This window comes from Nelumbo nucifera, chromosome 1, assembly GCF_055504915.1.
Source record: "Nelumbo nucifera cultivar China Antique chromosome 1, China Antique-T2T, whole genome shotgun sequence".
Taxonomy (NCBI): domain Eukaryota; kingdom Viridiplantae; phylum Streptophyta; class Magnoliopsida; order Proteales; family Nelumbonaceae; genus Nelumbo; species Nelumbo nucifera.
This window is the reverse complement of record NC_142649.1, coordinates 46,590,190-46,599,186: the sequence shown is the minus strand read 5'-3', so window position 1 is coordinate 46,599,186 and position 8,997 is coordinate 46,590,190.

The window sequence follows — 8,997 nt, the reverse complement described above, 5'->3', positions numbered from 1 at the left end:
GCATTCGAAAATTCGAAATTATTTGGCATGCACGTTCAAAATTTTAAAAATATGAAAATCGTTGACGTGCGTGAGCCACACGCAGCCCGGGACTGACCCCTGGGCGAGCCAAGCCAACCCCGGTTGAGCCGTGAACACAAGCAGACTGGATCACGCATTCCTGATCAAGGCCAAAGTGTACCGAAGCAAATCTACCTGTTGTCCCGTGAACACCCCACGTCGGGTCAAGACCCCGAGCACGGGGAGTGGGGGACACGTGGAAGCAACCAAGAGTGACCTGGCAGAAATGCTAGCTCGGCACGGCAGCAGGCCCACAACCCGAGCTCCAAGCTAAAGAGCCGAGCTCGAGGAGGAACCTGCAACCCGAGCTCCGAGCTAAAGAGAGTCGAGCTCCCTCAGGATCCTATGAACCGAGCTCCGAACTAAAAAAGTATCGAGCTCTCCCTTCGAGGTCCTGAACCTTACAAGGAGCACCAAAGGCAGAAAACCCAAACTACCCACCTAGGGGCAGTTCGGGCCACACTCCTATCCGAACTCGAGACTTCACATTAAAAGACCACTTCGGCTCCAAATCGCCTGACTGAGCAACAGTGCGTGACGCCCAGGAGACCGTACACGAAGGCGGCGCACCTGACCGATTAGAGGACTGACACATGACAGTCGCCATCCAACGACCACCTGCCACCGCCATCCCAAACGAACAGAGGCGGCCCTGGCAACTGGCAGTGGAGGTTATGACACCCAAACTGGCAGTTGACAGAAGGAACGACCCGATCTGGCAGAGGCATGGAAGTGAGCACACAGGGTGATTATAAAAGGCCCCCATCTCACAAAGAAGAGGGTATGCGATTCTTGCGTTTTCTGGTCTTAGAATTGCTCATTTCCCTTGCCTTCTGAAAGAGCACTAACTTGAGCTTCGGAGTGTCCCAACCGGGTTCCTCCCCGGAAGTTTCCATTTTCTTCCTTTTTTCAGGCATCTCCGATCACGTCAGAAGCGAGGTAACCGGCAACTAGGACCGACCGGATTGCGCATCATCAGAAGTCATTAATTATTTTGAGTTCCCCTCTCTTTCCAAAAGTTGACTCATCATCATCATCAATGACAACAACTTGATAAAAATAGGTAAATATCATTATTTTTTTTTTTGTTTTGGAAAACTGAGTAAGTGAAAAATAAAATGGTTAGCATTGCAAATGAAAAGTTATTTGGATTTTTGCAAAAAAAATTATTGAACATAAAATACCAATTACTCAAAAATAAGGTCGTTAATGAAAGAGTAATTACAATTATTCTTTAAGTTTAACAATATTTAATAATTGAAAGTTTTATAATTTAACTTTAACTAACTGAAATATTTATTGGAGAATAATAATAGTATTAATTACAATTACTTGTAATAATAATAATGTAAATAAGTAATACTAACTATATATTTATAAAATAATTAATATTAATATAAAATGATTATATTCCAATTAATAATTAACATTATTAAAATACTTATTAATTATCATTAATTAATTAACATTCCAAAGTAATAATTATCATCACTAGTATTAGTAATAATTAATTATAATTATTGATAATAATAATATAATTATATTCATTAATATAATATTATTAACTATAATTACTTATAATAATATAATTAAATATTTCATATAAATGTATGAATTATAATTTCTAATAATAATTATAATATAAATAATTACCATTAAATATTTATTTTTAAAATAATTAATATGAGTTAGTATAAATATAAAATGATTATTTCCAAATTATTAATTACCATTATGAAAATATTTATTATTAATTATAACTACTTATAATAATATAGTTAATTATTTCATATAAATGTATGAATTCTAATTTCTGACAATAATTATAATATAAATAATCACCATTAAATATTTATTTTGAAAATAATTAATATGATTTAATATAAATATATAATGATTATTTCTGAATTATTAATTACCATTATGAAAATATTTATTAATTATCATTTCGAATTAATAATGAGCAATATTGCCAGTAATAAATTATTAGTGATTAAGTATTAGAAGTAATTATTATAAGAAACTATTTGGCGCGCAGTTCAAAAATTTAAAAATTTGAAAATCGTTGACGCACGTGAGCCACACGCAGCCCGGGACTGACCCCTGAGCAAGCCAAGCCAACCCCGGTTGAGCCGTGAACACAAGTAGACCGAATCGCGCATTCCTGATCAAGGCCAAAGTGTCCCGAAGCAAATCTACCTGTTGTCCCGTGAACTCCCCACCTCTGGTCAAGACCCCGAGCACGGGGAGTGGGGGACACGTGGGAGCAACCGAGAGTGACCTGGCAGAAACGCTAGCTCGGCACGGCAGCAGGCCCACAACCCGAGCTCCAAGCTAAAGAGCCGAGCTCGAGGAGGAACCTGCAACCCGAGCTCCGAGCTAAAGAGAGCCGACCTCCCTCATGAACCTGCGAACCGAGCTTCGAACTAAAAAAGTCTCGAGCTCTCCCTTCGAGGTCCTGAGCCTTACAAGGAGCACCAAAGGCAAAAAACCTGAACTACCCACCTAGGGATAGTTCGGGCCACACTCCAATCCGAACTCGAGACTTCACATTAAAAGACCACTTCGGCTCCAAATCGCCTGACTGAGCAATAGTGCCTGACGCCCAGGAGACCGTACACGAAGGCGGTGCACCTGACCGATAAGAGGACTGACACATGACAGCCGCCATCCAACGGCCACCTGCCACCGCCATCCCAGATGAATAGAGGCGGCCCTGGCAACTAGTAGTGGAGGTTATGACAACCGAACTGGCAGTTGACAGAAGGAAGCGACCCGATCTGGCAGAGGCATGGAAGTGAGCACACGGGGTGATTATCAAAAGCCCCCATCTCACAAGAAGAGGGTATGTGATTCTTGCGTTTTCTGGTCTTAGAATTCCTCATTTCCCTTGCCTTCTGAAAGAGCACTAACTTGAGCTTTGGAGTGTCCCAACCGGGTTCCTCCCTGGAAGTCTCCATTTTCTTCCTTGTTTGAGGCACCTCCGATCTTGTCAGAAGCGAGGTAACCGGCAGCTAGGACCGACCGGATTGCGCATCATCATAAGTCATTAATTATTTTGAGTTCCCCTCTCTTTGAAAAAGTTGACTCATCATCATCATCAATGACAACAACTTGATAAAAATAGGTAAATATCATTAATTTATTTATTTTTTGTTTTGGAAAACTGAGTAAGTGAAAAATAAAATGGTTAGCATTGCAAATGAAAAGTTATTTGGATTTTTGCAAAAAAAAATTATTGAACATAAAATACCAATTACTCAAAAATAAGGTCTCTAATGAAAAAGTAATTAAAATTATTCTGTAAATTATAATTTTAAGAAATTAATAATTAATAATTGTCCGAATTAAAATGGGTAATTTCAACAAATAACTTTAAGTAATTAAATTTTGCTATTAACATTTTTTAATAATAATCAGTATTATTAATAAATTAATAATTGTGAAATCAATAATAATAATAAGTATATTATTATTGTTATTATTATTATTATTATTATTATTATTATTATTATTATTATTATTATGTGCGTATTGATTTTGAAATTCGTAATACTAAAGTATTGTTATTATTATTATTATTACCTACTATTATTATTTATATTAAGTAAATAATTTTTTATAATTATGATTTTTAGTTAATTCATAAAATAATATTTGCTTTTATAATTCTTTAAGTTTAACAATATTTAATAATTGAAAGTTTTATAATTTAACTTTAACTAACTGAAATATTTATTGGAGAATAATAATAGTATTAATTACAATTACTTGTAATAATAATAATGTAAATAAGTAACACTAACAATATTTTTATAAAATTCTTATATCCCAATTAATAATTAACATTTTTAAAATACTTATTAATTATCATTAATTAATTAAAATTCCAAAGTAATAATTATCATTACTAGTGATGAAGGAAGATTTGGCCCGACCTCATCATCACTCAACACGTGGCAAAGACAAACAGCTCGAAACAACAGCGCGCCCAGGGCGCGAGCACCAAAGGGAGGAACCAGCAGTTCGAACTCCCTACTAGCAGTCCGAACTCTCTACTAGGAGCCCGAGCTTCCTACTAAGAACCCGAACTCCCTACTAGGAGCCCAAGCTCCCTACAAGGAACCCGAACTCCCTACTAGGAGCCCGAGCTCCCTACAAGGAGCCCGAACTCTCCCTTAGGCCCCGAGCCTCACAAGGCAGTGACCCGAACTGGCCCGCCTCATGGCAGTTTGGAACACTCCCCTATCCGAACTCAAGACTTCATCTCGCTCACCACTCCAGCACTTCACCTCCAGGACGCTAGACTGAACAAACATACCATACCTGACATCGAGGATGTTCGTATCCAAAGGGCAGCGCACCTGATTGACTTGGGATGTGACGCTTGACAACCGCATTTCAAACGGCCACCTGCCACTGTCGTCACCAGCCGCAGAGACGGCTCCGATAAAGGGAGCAGTGGCGGTTCTGCCTAGCTAGAGGGGATGACTTCCGAACTGGCAGGAGCTCAAAAATAATCATACCCGATCTGATAGAAGCTTAGAAGTGAGTGCGTGAGGTGGTTATAAAAGGCTCCCTACCCCACAAGAACAAGGTATGCAAACTTTGCGCCATCTGGTTTTATCTTGCCTTTGAAGAATTCTAACTTGAGCTTTGGAGCATTCATACCGGGTTCCCCCCGGAGCTTCCTCATCTTCTCCATTTCAGGTTCCCTGTAGTTCCATTCAGAGGCAAGGTCGTTGACAGGTAGGACCAGCCGGATTGCGCACCATCAATTGGCGCCGTCTGTGGGAAACGCTTCTAAAAGCCTCCCTCTAAAACTCTCGTAACCTCTTCTTCCAAAAATCCCAACACTTATGGCTTCTTCCAGCAATGCCGGACGTGGCACAGAGACGAACACCACCGAGGAGCAACTCCAAGCTCCCGTGGTATGCATCAGACAGTTCACCATCCCCCTTCCGGTGGATGGGATCCCCTGATTGAATGCGCCTCAAACAGTGGCGCCCGTATACCTTCCTGCCATGAGCATCCCTCTTCCACTCCCTATCGAAACAACTTTTGCCGAACCAACTGCTGCCCTCCTGGCGACCCGCCAGAGCCAGTTTGACGACCTGATGCAATGCATGCGGGCAATGCAAGCCCAAATGCAACAATTCCAGCAGCATCAACTCCAGCAGCACCAAGTACTACACCACCTCTCTCAACAGCACTACTAGCAGCAGTTCCCCCAACTACCCCTGAACCAATCACTGCTTCCACCTCGGCACCCTGCTCTGAAGCCGGTTAAGGCCTCCCCTCAGGGTGGACGCCCCCACCAGGGAGAAGCCTCCCGGCCCCAGAACCCACCTAACAGCCAGGCCTCCTCCCCGGGCCGAAGGGAAAGAAAAATCACCCCCGCCTCGCAGGTCGCAGGCGAGTCAGGAACCTCGCCCGCAAGGTCAGCACCTCGGCACTCCAGGCCCGACTTCCCGCTCACAGAGAACCGATTCAGCGCCCTGGCAGTAGACTACCAACATTTCGGGCCCATCGAGCTTGGCAACATAGAGGCCAACAGCGCCAATACCAGGCCCACTCAACAACGGAGGCGCCGACGAATTAGCCGAACTGCTACCCATGTCCTGCCCGAGCTTAGAGGTAAGGAAGAGACAAGCTCGGACGAGGTAAAAGCTGCCCCAATTCTCTCAGTTCTTTCCCCCCTCGCATCAGAACTCCTGGCAGTCCCCATGCCAGATACTTCAAGCTTCCACCTTTGGACAAGTATGATGGGTCCTTTGACCCCAACGACCACGTCGATGCTTTCTAATCCCAAATGCACCTCGCTAGGGCCAGTGAATCATGCATGTGCGTGGCCTTCACCACCACCTTCAGGGGGGTGGCCCGCACCTGGTACAGGAACCTAGCCCCAGGGTCAATAAGAAGCTGGACCCAGTTCGTGCAGGTCTTCGCAGCACACTTCGTTACCAGCAAGTGGTGCCCTAGAACTGAGGAAAGCATCTTCGGAGTAGTCCAGAGAGAAGGATAATCCATCCGGGGCTACATCAAGCGGTTCAATGAAGCATGCTTGCAGATACCGCGGTTAGACCCCGCGGTACAGCTCATGGCGGCCAAGAGAGGAGTAACGCACAAGGAGTTTAAATGGCACATGGTAGCCAGCCAGCCTGCGACCGTGGCCGAATTCCTCAAACTCGCGAACAAGTTCATGAGAACTGAGGAAGAGATCAACCAAAGGACCGAAGGTGGGGTCGAGAAAAGGAAAAGAGAAGGTGAGCCCTCCAACCCAGGTGACAGAAGAAACCCGGCCCGGGAGGCGAAGCCGAGCCAGCCGTCCCAAGCTCCCTTAGCAGTTCGGACGGATTACACGCCGTTAAACACGAGGCAGACCGAGATTTTGATGACGATCAAAGACGCCCCATACGTGAAGTGGCCGCCTCGCCTAAAGGGGAATCCAAACGAGAGAAATAAAAATCTGTACTGTAGTTTTCATAGACATCACGGTCATAGTACCGAACAATGTAATAATCTCTGGGACGAGATAGAGGGACTCATCCGTCGCAGATACTTGAGAAATTTTGTACAGCATAATAATAATAATAACAATAAAGCAGGTCGGCAAGGGGAGCACGAAAAAGATGCCCCCGAATCCAGCAGCAGACCAGCCGAAGCGTCGCAACGACAGCCTCCGAAAGAGAGGCCAGTTCGGGGAACCATCCATGTAATAGTGGGAGGTTCGGTGGTAGCAGGGTGTATTTCGGCAGCAGCCCGGACGTCAGTCTGCGAGGCAGCCTGAGAAGAACAGAACCCTCCAAAGAGGCTGAAGACAGAAGAATCAATCTTCTTAACGCAAGACGATGCGCGAGGTGTCCACTACCCCCACGATGACGCGCTCTTCATAAAACTAAGGATCAACAACTTCGAGGTCAGGCGCGTACTTGTGGATTCAGGTAGTTCGGCAGACATCCTCTTCAAGTCGGCATTTGACCAGCAACAATTGAGAAGCGAGCTGAAGCCCTCGAACACTCCCCTGGTGAGCTTTAGCAGAGAGGAAGTCAGGCCCCTCGGAAAGATAACAGTACCTGTGGAAGTTGGCACATGGCCCTGTGCGGTCAGACTCAACCACGATTTCTTGGTGATCGCGACCCCCTCCCCATATAATGCCATAATAGGACGGCCATTTACGCATATTCTGCGGGCAGTGGTCTCCACCTACTATCTGGCAATGAAGTTCCCAACAGACTTCGGTGTGGGGTAACGCGGGGCGACCAGCTTGAGTCCCGCAAGTGTTATGTTGCTGCCTTGAAGGGAAAAACCAAGGCAACCGACGACCTCGAGCTGGAGCGGCCAAAGGAGCAAGGCGAGGAACGAGCTTTGCCCACGGAGGAAACAGTCGCAATTTTGACTTCGGCTATGGATCTAGCTCAGACAATACAGATCGGTGCTTCCGTCAAGGAGCCTCTACGGGCCGAACTGGTGAGTTTCTTACTTCAAAATTTAGATATTTTTGCATGGTTCATGGCCGATATGTCCGGTATTGACCCTGGCCTTATAACTCACAAACTTAACACTGACCCTGTAGTCAGACCCATTAGACAGAAGAAACGCAACTTAGCCCCCGAGCACTGGAGGGCGGTCGACGAGGAGGTCGAAAAGCTCATCGCAGCAGACTTCATAAGGGAAGTTCATTACCCGAGCTGGGTGGCCAACCCGGTGCTGGTGAAAAAGGCAAACGGCAACTGGCGCATGTGCGTCGACTACACCGATCTGAACCGAGCTTGCCCAAAAGACTGCTTCCCCCTCCCCAGAATTGACCACCTAGTGGACACGACCTCGGGACATGAGCTGTTAAGCTTCTTGGACGCCTACTCAAGTTACAACCAAATCAGGATGGACCAATCCGATGAGGAAAAAACCAGCTTCATAACCGAGTTCGGCCTGTACTGTTACAAGGTCATGCCCTTCGGACTGAAGAATGCTGGGGCGACCTTCCAAAGACTTGTAAATAAGCTATTTCGGCCCTTAATTGGCACGAAAATAGAGTGTTATGTAGACGACATGGTCATCAAGACGCAGTTCTCACAGGAGTTAATACAAGACTTAGATTTTGTTTTCCAAATTCTGCGTCGATTTAGCATGAAACAAAACCCCAACAAATGTGTCTTCGGTGTCACCTCGAGTAAGTTCCTAGGGTACATTGTCAACCGGCGCAGTATTGAGGTCAACCCAGACAAGATAAAGGCCATCCTAGATATGAGACCACCCCGGAAAGTGAAAGAAGTTCAGAGGCTAAACGGTCGCATAGCCGCTTTGAGCCGCTTCATGTCCAAATCAGCAGACCACTGTCTGCCTTTCTTTAAGGCAATCAAAGGCAAAGGGTTCGAATGGACCCGAGATTGCCAGCTCGCGTTCGACAAGCTAAAAAGCTACCTCGCTACTGTGCCAACCTTAGCCAGGCCCGAGGAAGGCAAGGTCTTAGAACTGTACCTCTCGGCAAGTGACGAGGTGGTCAGTTTGGTACTAATAAAAGAAGTAGATCGGGTCCAGTGGCTCGTCTACTATGTTAGTAAAATTCTGCAGGGAGCAGAGATGAGATACCCGCAGATAGAAAAACTAGCGTATGCACTTGTAATTGCAGCTCGGAAACTCCGCCCCAATTTCCAGGCTCACACTGTCATGGTCTTGACCGACAAACCTCTGAGGCAAGTCTTACTTAAGCCCGAAGTTTCCGGTCGGCTAACAAAGTGGGCCATTGAGCTCAGCGAGTACGACCTCCAGTATAAGCCATGAACTGCTATTAAGGCCCAAGCCTTAGCAGATTTTATCGCCGAGTGCACGTTCAGCCTCAAAGCCCTTGGGCGGGTTGAACCCGGGATCCCCAATTTGGGCGAGCCCGGAGCTCCCAAGCCAATAGAGTCTGAACCCCATGAAGTAGCAGCCAGT